The 11,934-nt window shown below is 46.8% G+C and overlaps 1 non-coding gene across 1 annotated transcript; it reads right to left on the reverse strand.

Moving 5' to 3' along the window:
- Positions 1-11,603: 11,603 nt before the first annotated feature.
- LOC111762898 (U6 spliceosomal RNA) lies at positions 11,604-11,710 on the reverse strand. The gene has a single exon (XR_002795900.1). It is a non-coding gene; the product is annotated as a U6 spliceosomal RNA (small nuclear RNA).
- Positions 11,711-11,934: the final 224 nt, after the last annotated feature.

Consider the following 11,934-nt stretch of genomic DNA (forward strand, 5'->3'; position numbering starts at 1 on the left):
ATTTTTTCTTCAAAGAAGCTTTAGGTTACTGTGATTGGGTTCAGCGGTGCTGGTGTGAAGGAAGGAGGGTGGGCCATTGTTTAAGTTTAATAATGGAACTGGGGGGAGGGATGTAGGAAGGTACAGGTGAACTCTGGGGGTTTGCAGGTCTGTAGTTAAAACTACAGTGTTGGGAATGTTCTTTTGGCAAATATGGCAGGGGAGGGTTACTGGGATAAGGCATCCGGTATGGGGTGATATATGGGATAGGGTTCACCTGGGGCACTTTTCTATGGGGGTATAACATGAAGCAAATAGCTCCAGGGCAAAGAGGCACTGACTTAATGTTATGGTTAAGCCAGGAAGGGAGAGACCATTTCCAGCTGGAATCTGGGGGAAGAAAGACTTAATGGAGGAAGTAGCTTTTGAAAAGGTCTCTGAAGAAGGGGCAGGATATGGAAAAGGAGAATTTGGGAGAAGGCACCCTAAGCCAAGAGAAAGGCCATGAGAAAGGGCATATTTGTGGACTGTAAGATGGGATGGGCAAAGTGGGGCCAGCCATGGATTTCAGGTGAAGGAATTTGGACTGTTCAAAAAGCAAAGGGCTTTTGAAGGGTTTTGAGAAGGGGAGTAAAACAATCAGTGTAGCACATTAGGAGGGTAAATCTGGTAACACGTAAGAATGGATTAGAGGCACCAGAACCATGGAGAGATGTAGGTTAGAAGACAAGTGTAAGCACTGAGGAAAGAATTTGGGCAAGAGGCAGCATGAAGGAAAAATCAAACCTCTAGGACCACATATGGCTAATTGCAAAAAGCAAAGGGCAAAGTAGGGTGAATCATATGTAAATAAAAATAAAAAGCAAGAGATACACAGGCACATTCACTACATATATATATATCTGTTTTATTAGATACCTAGGCCATCTCTTAAAGGATACAAATGAAACAGTGGCTGCCTTTAGGGAAGAATGTGGGTGACTGAGAACAATCTCCTCTGAATAACCTTTTGTGCCTTTCGGATTTTGAACTGTGTGAACATATTATCTATTCAAGAAATAAATAAAACTTTAGAATTATGTAAAGAATAAAAGGCTAGGCTACTATTCAGATGCACCCATCCTAGCAGCCATAAGGACATCAGAAGTCACCTGCCATGAATTAACCCGTGACCTGGCACAAATTATTTGGCATCTTTGGGCCCCAATTACCTCATCCATATAATGAGGAAGTTAATCAGATTAGATCATCTCTAAACCTCCTTGTATCGCAAATAGACTCTTATCTTGCTAAAATATTAGAAGCTGGAAGCTCAAAGTCTACAAAAATAGATAGTTAAAAAAAAAGGGGGGGGATGGTGTGAGATGGTGGACAATCGCACAGCACCGCCTCCCACTGGCCATGAGACCAGGTGCATCTCCCATTGTCCACGAAGGTGTCTTCAGGTCTCACTTGTTCACTCGTTCATCCAGGCGTTCTTCTCCATTCAGTCAGTCAACATTTGCTAAGTAACTGCCGTGTTCTCAGCTCAGTCCTCAGCTAAGTCCTGGGGAAATAAGATTGGGCACACGGTGGACCCTGCCATCAGAGAGCTCACTGTCAGGTTGAATTGTGCTCTGTGCTTCTCCTCTGTCTTCTCTGCTGCCAAAGGAAAAACCATGTCTCAAAAAAGAATTGTCATCCCATATGGGAAGTGGAAGCTCTATCACTTGAGCCACATCTGCTCCCCTTAAATGATACTTTTTGTTTGTTTGCTCTTTTTTCATTTTTTTATTAAATCACCAAAAATGTTACATTAAAAAATATAAGAGGTTCCCATATAGCCCTCTCCCCACACCACCCACTCCTCCCACATCGACAACTTCTTTCATTAGTGTGGTACATTCCATGCATTTGATGAGTATATTCTGGAGCACTGCTACACAGCATGGGTTACAGTTTATGTTGTAGTTTACACTCTCTCCCAGTCCATTCAGTGGGTTAAGGCAGGATATATCATGTCCTGCATCTGTCCCTGCAATATCACTGAGGACGACTCCAAGTCCTGAAAATGCCCCCATATCACACCTCTATGGGAGGACCCAGATTTGATCCCTGGGGCTTCCTGGTAAAAAAGAAGAAGAGAAAGCATGCCCACGTGGTGAGCCAGTGCCTGCGTAAGCACTCGTGTGGTGAACCAGTGCCCGCGCAAGTGAGTCACGCAGCAGGATGATGACACATCAAAAGAGAGACGGGGGAGAGTCAAGGTGAAGCACAGCAGGGACCAGGAACTGAGGTGGCACAATTGACGGGGAATCTCTCTCCACATCAGAGGTCCCAGGATCGGATCCTGGTGAATCCTAGAGGAGAAAAAATGAGAAGAGAAGGCAAAAAGAAATAGACACAGAAGATCACACAGAGAATGGTCACAGAAGCAAAAACAGCAGGGTGGGAGGAGGGGGAGGGGAGGAAAAAAATAAATAAATCTTTTTTAAAAAAGAATTGTCAATGTCCACAGTTGACTCCAATGAGAAACTTCCACAATAGGGCCAGAAACCGTTCTTCCACTTTCCCGTTCTGCTGGGCGTGGAGAGGGCTCTTGACCCTCCCTCCCTCCAGCCTCCTCTACTGAGCGGCCTGGAAGTTTCTTATGCTCACGCCGGGCTAAGCGCTCTTAGCTCAATCCAACCCCACGTGGGCGACACAGGATGTGAACTTTGAACCACGCAAAACGAATCTCAGCTTGGCTAAGAAACTTTGAAGTATTTTTTCTCTTTTTTTGTGGTTGAACCAAAGCATGAATAAAGCAATCATTTAAAAACTTAACTGGGGAAGCGGACTTGGCCCAGTGGTTAGGGCATCCGCCTACCATATGGGAGGTCAGCGGTTCAAACCCCAGGCTTCCTTGACCCATGTGGAGTTGGCCCATGTGCAGTGCTCATGTGCGCAAGGAGTGCCCTGCCACGCAGGGGTGTCCCCCACATAGGGGAGCCCCACGTCCAAGGAGTGTGCCCCATAAGGAGAGCCGCCCAGCGCAAAAGCAAGTTCAGCCTGCCTAAGAATGGCGCCACCCACACGGAAAGCTAACACAAGAAGATGATGCAACAAAAAGAAACACAGATTCCTGTGCCGCTGACAACAACAGAAGCAGAACAAAGAAGAACACACAGCAAATAGACACAGAGAACAGACAACCAGGGCGGGGGGGGGGGGGGGGAGGGAGAGAAATAAATAAATAAATAAATCTTTTTAAAAAAACTTAACTGGGCAGCATTGCTGGGTCTCTCTTGCATTTTGAAGTCATGTCTGCCCTTCAGATAAGCACAAGTGCAGAGGACAGGTCTCCATCACACTCCCCCATCTCTCAAACCTTACAGGAGTTTTGTGACCTGTGCTACGCTGTACATACTTGGGAGAGGATGTAGCTCAGCGGTTGAGTTTCTGCTCCCACATACGAGGTCCTGGGTTCAATCCCCGGTACCTCCTAAAAACATGACAAAACAAGACATAAACAAAAACTGCACTTACTCAAACCATGAATGCAGTGTGCTTCCTGCTTCTCCCCACATTTTCCAAAAGACCTACCTGTGATGATAAAAATGGTAAGTCTCTGCATCATCCGGTATGGTCACCCCAGCCACATGCAGCTCTTGAGCACTGGAAAGTGGGTGGCGTCTCTGAGGCACAGGATTTTTTTTTTTTTATTGACTTTGTAATAATATTACATTAAAAATATATATGTGAGGTCCCATTCAACCCCACCCCCCCACCCCCCCTCTCCCCCCCCCAACAACACTCATTCCCATCATCATGACACATCCATTGGATTTGGTAAGTACATCTTTGGGCACCTCTGCACCTCATAGACAATGGTTCACATCATGGCCCATACTCTCCTCCATTCCATCCAGTGGGCCCTGTGAGGATTTACAATGTCCGGTGATTACCTCTGAAGCACCATCCAGGGCAGCTCCATGTCCCAAAGACGCCTCCACCTCTCATCTCTTCCTGCCTTTCCCCATACCCATCGTCCACCATGTCCACTTTTCCCAATCCAATGCCACCTCTTCTATGTGGACATTGGATTGGTTGTGTCCATTGCACCTCTATGTCAAGAGGAGGCTCAGATTCCACATGGATGCTGGATGCAATCCTCCCATTTTCAGTTGTAATCACTCTAGGCTCCATGGTGTGGTGGTTGTCCTTCTTCAACTCCATCTTAGCTGAGTGTGGTAAGTCCAATAGATCAGATTGTAGGTGCTGGAGTCTGTTGAGGCTCAGGACCTGGCTATCACATTGTCAGTCCAGAGATTCAAATCCCCTAAATATATCTTAAACCCCAACATTAACTGCACCTCCAGCACATTAGCATGAAAGTCTTATGAGGGGAGATCCCATCTGAGTCCAGATTCATCACACATAAACTCCATTTCCAAAGAGGGGCCATCTGCCCTGGTAGTTAACCCCATCGGCCATGACCATAACTCCCATGGGTCTCTTTAGCCCTCAGAGGAACCAATATCTGGGGGGGCAAGGGGTTGCCTTTGGTTGGGGCTTTGCGGGTTTGAGGGTGGCTGGGGAGGGACGGATGGGTAACGTTGCCCAAAAGTTAGGCACAGGATTTTTAAAAATGTTATTCAGTTTTAATTCATTTGAGTTTGAATGTCAATAGCCACAGGTGGCTGGTGGCTCAGCTCTAGCCCTTTCGAAATCGCCTCTTCACCTCTATTCTATGTGCCCATCAAGCTAGTCCGCCTGAAACAGGGCAGATGGTGGTGAGAACAATCTGTCTCTAGACCACTCAGTTCAGAGGAGGAGACCCACATGACATGTGACCGTGTTGAAACAGTCTGCTGCCCAAAGGCCCCTCTGCGGAAGCAGAACGGGGGACTGAAGAGGGTACTCAGAGGGGCGACGTTGCTGCAAAGGTGGGTTCCCTCAGAAGCAGACCCTGAGTAAGGATTTGAGAGCTGAGAGGTGATTCAGAAAGTCCAGGAAACTGCGGTAGGAAAGCCGGGAACTGAAACCGGGCAGGAAAGATGACAATACAGGGTACGTTACCGAGCCGCCTTCCACTGGGGCAAGTGGAGCGTAAACGCACTTGACAACACCAGGAGATGCTGCGACACCCGTTCCTCCTTTGCCACACATGAATGGTGCAAGGGTTGGGGTAGCAGCTCCATACCTCTTCCAGCTGCCACACTCAGGCAGGGAGGCCTTCCCAGCTTTGGCGAAAGCTCCTCAGAGAACACGATGCAGACACTGGCTGTTGGAAGCTGTATTAATCAGCCAAAAGGGTGCTGATGCAAAATACCAGAAATTGGTTGATTTTTTTTTAAAGGTTTATTTTTTATTTATTTCTCTCCCCTCCCCCCCTCCCCAACTGTCTTCTCTCTGTGTCCATTCACTGTGTTCTTCTGTATCCACTTGTATTCTTGTCAGTGGCACTGGGAATCTGTGTCTCTTTTTGTTGCATCATCTTGCTGTATCAGCTCTCCATGTGTGCGGCACCACTCCTGGGCAGGCTGCACTTTTTTCATGCTGGGTGGCTCTTCTTACAGGGTGCATTCCTCGTGTGTGGGGCTCCTGTACATGGGGACACCCCTGCGTGGCAGGGTACTCCTTGTGCGCGTTAGCACTGTGCATGGGCCAGCTCATCACACAGGTCAGGAGGCCCTGGGTTTGAACCCTGGACCTCCCATGTGGTAGGCGGATGCTTTATCTGTTGAGCCAAATCTGCTCCCCTGGTTAGTTTTTATAAAGGGTATTTATTTGGGGTAGGAGCTTATAGATACCAGGCCATAAAGGGTAGGTTACTTCTGTCACCAAAGTCTACTTTCACGTGTTGAAGCAAGATGGCTGCCGACATCTGCGAGGGCTCAGGCTTCCTGGGTTCCTCCCTTCCTCAGGCTTCTTTCTCCTGGGCTCAGGGCTCCTCTCTTTCTGGGGCTGGCTGCTGTTCCCTCTGCATGCTGACTTCCCGGGGCTCCAGCTTAAGGCTTCAAACTCCAACATCAAAAACCCTCAACTCTGTCCTTTGCCATGCCTTTTATCTGTGAGTCCCCACCCACCAAGGGGCGGGGACTCAATGCCCTACTGCCACAAGAGGTTTACAGAATTCCTTAATCAAGTAAACCTATGAATCCAATATAATCTAATACGCCTAGAGGAGAAGATCAGCTTACAAACACAAGCCAATATTTCTTTTTGGAATTCATCAATAATATCAAACTGCTACAGAAGCCAACCAAGCACCCTCGGTTAAGGCTTGAGGGCCAAACCATTTGCTACGTCTTTGAACTGGTTTGTGAACAATCTTTTCATTAAGCAAAGGGCAGACATGAGAGTGGCATCCAGGAAGATGGGTCAGTTTGTTGGGCGACATGGTGATATGACAGAGCACAGCAGAGAGACGTGTGGTGGGTGAAGCCTTATGCTAGCGATGGCGCTCGACCTTGGCCGTGCCTCGGCAAGAACTGCCCTGACTTCCTTTCTACTGAGCGTCATAACCTGCTCGTTTTAAAGGTGGCTCATATTTTAAAGATGACCCGTCACATCTTTAACAAAGCAGGCTCCTGTCCTTGCCAGTCTATGAGTTTTCAATAACTTCACTGGGATTTCCTTCCACCTCTGCTCAGGTGGCTTCCCAGTAGAGTTAGGGTCAGCATTCCTCTTTATTCATTGATCTAATTTAGGGGTTGATAAACTCCCACCCACAGGCCAAATCTGGCCCACTGTCTGCTTTTATAAATAGAGTTTTTATTGCAACTTCATGGTAGAGGTGAGCAGTTGTGACAGAGACCATTTAGTACATGCACCCTACAAGGTTTACTTTTGGCCCAGTTTGCCGGCCCCTGAGAAGCCAGGGCTCGCAGGAGCTGGGAATTCAGTGCCTACAGCTGCGATGACGTATCAGATTGTGGGCCATAACTTGGGAGGTGAGACCCACGGACAAGTCACTAAAATCCCCAGGTTGCTTTAGCCTTGTCCCTGGATGCCTTCCAAACAAGAAAAACAGGGTTAGAATTTATAGTAACAAATGCTGCTCACTAATGCAAAACATTAACAGTATATACTCCATGCCGAACTGACGCAGGAATTGTTAGAAACAAGCTTCACAGCTCTTGAAACCTGCCCTACAGTGGGAAGAAAAGGGTTGGGTCGATGAAAATAAGGGAGTGTTCTGAAGAGAAGGTCCTCGCAGAGGCCTGCTGGTATGCACAGACGCCCCCGCCGTGGGTGGGGCGCCCTGACTTCCTTCCACCTCTGCTGAGGTGGCTTCCCAGTAGAGTTAGGGTCAGCCTTCCTCTTTCTTTATTCATTGATCTAATTTAAGGGTTGACAAACTCCCACCCACAGGCCAATTCTGGCCCACTGTCTGCTTTTATAAGTAGACACCCTAAGCCTGGTAGAGGGGTACCCAAGGGGTCACCCAGAGAGCTCGATGTGAGCACCTGGGGTTACAGAGCTCCACGTACTGGCATTCGACTTCCACCCGGGAGTCTAGACACAACAGGTAGGCCAGCCAGCTGCCGGTAGTGGAGGGGAGGGACCGCCACTACTTTGGGATGGATCTACACTTCCAGAGCTGATTTTGGCAAAAAAGGTGGTATTCTTTTCCATGGACCAGATGAGAGAGAGCTGGCTGGAGGGTTTCTAATCCTGCCCAAGAAGACTGCTTAGAGGGGGCGTTTTTGTGGGCTGCCAACAGAAAATGTGTGTAGAATGGATTGCCAAGGCAGCAGAGGATGATGGGAAGTTGTCAGCCGAGGAAAACACTTTTTACGCCTCCTGAGTCCTGTTCATTCAACACAATTATGGCTTATTTGAAGCCCCCAAATCTCAGACACCAGCTTTCTGAGGCCCACGTGGAGCTTACACGAATTTTCAGTTTTAAGTCCTGGTCTGTAGGACTTAAATGGATATTAGAGACCCAGATCCTGTCTGAGAAATAAGAGAAAGAGGGGAAATAAACTATTATATTAAAGATACGTAGATGTAAATATGAATGTGTAAACCTGCATATGGAAATACCTAGTAATGCCTTTAGAATCCTGCATGCATATACTTTGCCTCTTTCAAGGTTAACCTATCCTGGCTAAGTGAGAACCAGTCCACTGTCCACTGTCCAATGGCCATCAGCGAACGGTTACCTCTTGTAGTCTAGACTTCCTTGAGCTGAAGTAAACCTCTCAGTGTTAATATAGGACAAGATTTTTCCTGGATCAGTTTGAGGTCCTGGCCAAATCAGCACCAACTCTCCAAGTCCTTTACCTTATCACACCAGCTTCAGCTACACTCGCAAAGGGAAATGTGAACACTAGGGGGCCTTCGCCCATGCCAGAGCCTCAAGCTAGCTCTGCGCACAGACCTTCAGTTTGCAGAGACTACACCCATAGGCCGGGCAGGAGAGGAGGTTTTCAATATTTTACAGCAAGAGACTCAGAGACACCTCAATGTGATCCTGTCCAACTGTGTTGCAAAACTGTAGAGGATGCCGTTTATATCCTCAGAATTGTGCAATGCAGTGACCCCACAAAGAGCAACAGAAGAGAGGAGGCACGGTTCCACGTCAGCATCTGGGCTAACGCCTGGTTCCCTCTGGTAGAGGGCTCTGATAAGTCTGGGCATGGCTATAAGCCTATGAATTCCACTACCTCTCCTAAATCAATACCAAATCTTATCTCGGAGGATCTTGTCAAGTCAAAGCCCTGGGCATGCTGTGGACATGTGAATAGAATAGAACAAAGGAAAGCCAGGTGGCAGGACCTGCCCCTGCGAGGCACACTCCAGTTCAACACGTGAGGCTTGGAGGATGAGAACAGGTGAGACTTGCCAGTGTATGTGGAAGACCCTTGCGTACACAGAGGCCCCAGCCTTTCGTATATTTAGCTCAGTCTAGATTCTGAAATCCGATGATCAGAAGAGCAACCCCTTTGACCTGGGACAATTAAGAATGAGCAGAGACACAGATGTTTTCCTCATCCAAATTGTTCCATCAAGATGGTGCTCAGTTGTCAAACCTCAATAGGTCACCAACATTTCTTGAGCATCTACTAATTTCCTAGACATTGTAGGAGGTAAAGAGGAGGATAACACAAAAACATGGGTCCTGACCTCAAGCAGATGATAATCTACCTATTAAACTTGGTTCCTGACCTCAAGGAGATGATTATCTAATTAAGGCATGTACAGGGCATTTTGTGTGCCCCGCTTCTCTGGGTCTGAGAAGCTGCCCTACGTGAACCTCACCAATGTTCTCTCTTGGCTTCTGGGTTGGGCCCTCGGGGAGCACCAGCAGGAGGCCTAAGGAGGGAGGAGAGTAATGTCAGAGTATTGCTCTTGCTATAGCAGTCCTGGGAGCTGCCTCGTCTCCAGAGAGAAAGCCCCAGGCCCTGCTTCAGGCGGTCCCTTTAGACCTGGGGCTGTCACTTGCCTCAGGAGACGGTACTCTCCCTTCTCCCTGCTCTCACCTTTGTAAATGGTCCTCTCGTTAAACTTTCCTCAGATTTCCCGTTTCGTTGTGTCAGCTTTGGCATGCTGGGTCCCTGAGTGACACAAGGGGATGATATATAGCATAGGAAAAAAAGTTGGCAATAAAAGAAAAGCATCTTAAGTGTCACTTATGTGTTCAGGGAAGACTTCCTGAAGGAGGACGCGTTAGGCTTTAAAAGGCAGGGAGCTACAGCGTTGAGGAGAGCTGCAGGAGGGGCTGAAGCTAAGGCAGAGTTGGGAATGAACACAGAGTATTCAGGGCTCAAGGACTGACACTGGTGTAGAACAGGGAAACTGGGCAAGTTAGGAATGAGATGCCTGGAAGCAAGGGTACTTTGATGCTTGAATGAAGAACCTTAAATTCCAAGAGTCTGAATTTGCCCTATGAGCAACAGCAGGTGACACTGCTAGAGACATGACCTGGGGCGAGGGGGGGATGTTGGCTCACAATGATCCTTGCAGAGACTGTGATTATGCTCCTCCAAGCTCCCTTCAACATGATTGATCTAAGGGTGGTTGATCCTGGCCTGACCTAAGCTAGGTCACCCAGAATTTGAAGAGTTAAATGAGGACACACAGAGAGGGGTGCAGCTGATTCATCGTGTGGCCATGTCCTAGAGAGAGGGCCCATGAACTTCCAGAGCTGAAGTTCCTTTTCTCTTGAGGTCCAGTGGTCCTTCTTTCTTCCATTCTGCAAGCTATCCAAATTCTGCCCATACAGACTTCCCTGGCTGAAGTTGTCCAGATTCAGTCTGGGTTATTTACAAGATAAGAAGATTCATGATAAGGAAATGAGTGCTAGAGAGAAATGCAGACATCAGGTTTCCAGAGAGGTGCTGAGTATTTGGAATTAGTACCCAGGAAGTGAGACTCCCCTCCATATTTTAGGAGGGGAAAATGGCAGTCCATGCCATAGAGTGATGAAACAATTTGTCAAGTTACCATCTCACAACGCTTACCCACTGAAGACAGAGCCTGGTCAGGCGTCACGGGGTGGGTGGCAGGAAGCTGTCGTCATTCACTGATCTAAAAAGAATGAGAAATGCTGGACCAGAGGATAGAATGACTGATTCTGAAGGCACTGAGTGACTTAAAGCAAGAAAACAACACTCAAATACTGCAACTCTCACCTTCCAGTTACAGCGAAATTTAGTCTTTCAGAGACCATGTTGTTAAAAAAAAACTTCATTTCTCAAAGACGCAAGGCTCAAACCACTGGGAACTAATTCAGAGCATAAATTGTCTTAATAGTAACAAGTTGAATTCACAGATTTGCCAGAAGGCTCATGTCAAAGTCAAAGCATTGATTGAGACAGAGTGAGAACCAGGGGAAATGGGATATATGGGAGGAGACAGAGGAGCTGATCCTGCTCATTCACTGACCTCTGGAATGGAAATCTACCTCTCTTTCCTAAGGAAATAATTTTTCCTTAGCAGGAAAAGTTAATAATTCACTCCACATTTTACTATTCATTGTTGCTCACCTGATTAACAGGATTTGAATTGAACATGGCTCAGAGGGTAAAATGCAAAATCAGACTAGGAAAGAAAATTCCACAAAGAATAGAAATTGGTTAATACATATTAATAAAAATCTATGTTTGGATTTTGAGAGTGCTTAATAAGAGTAGAGCAGATATTGGGTTGGACTGAATTTCTTAACATGTGCACTCATTACTGTCACTGCACTGAACGTCTGAGGTCCTAAAAGTTTTCTGACTAGGCTAATACAAGCTTGGACCAAATTCTGGTCCATGGTTGGTGAGTGTGAAAGGCCAGGTATCCCCTGAAAGTCTTCCCCTAGAGGAAGACTGGAATATTACCATACCTCTATAATGTGAGTTCTGTCCAGTCTATCTCTCATTCTCTTTCTTTCTAGAGAAGAGAAGATCCTTCACTTTCTTTTGTCATGAAGGTGAGATTGGAGATGAAAGGTCAACTGGAATGATGGTGGAAGGTGCTGTAATTGAAACACAATCCTTGATCCTACTGGGGAGGAGTGTAGACTAAGTATGGACTTTTTGCCCACAGAAACACCATGGGTGTGGCCATCATAAAAATCAAAGGAAGGTGATCAGGGCTCAGGGAGTCATCTGGCATTCAGAAACCTCTGGCTATGTTTTTTATTTTATTTATTTATTTATTTATTTTTAAATATGGAATGCTTCACGAATTTGCTTGTCATCCTTGCGCAGGGGCCATGCTAATCTTCTCTGTATCGTTCCAATTTTAGTATATGTGCTGCCAAAGCGAGCACTGGCTATGTTTTTTAATCATGCTGATCCCAGGAATCATATCAAGTCTTATTCAAGAAAACCCAGGTCTGGCACTCTACAGACCTGTCTTGAGTTACTGTAATGGGAACATGGGCTCTTCCCAAATTCGCACAAGTGAGTCATTTCACAGGACCTTTGAAGAAGGGCTCTACAATACTATCGCTCAAAGAGCCTTCTTCCTAGCCTTTCCCAAATGGACCTGAAG

Source organism: Dasypus novemcinctus, chromosome 26 (genome assembly GCF_030445035.2).
Source record: "Dasypus novemcinctus isolate mDasNov1 chromosome 26, mDasNov1.1.hap2, whole genome shotgun sequence".
Taxonomy (NCBI): domain Eukaryota; kingdom Metazoa; phylum Chordata; class Mammalia; order Cingulata; family Dasypodidae; genus Dasypus; species Dasypus novemcinctus.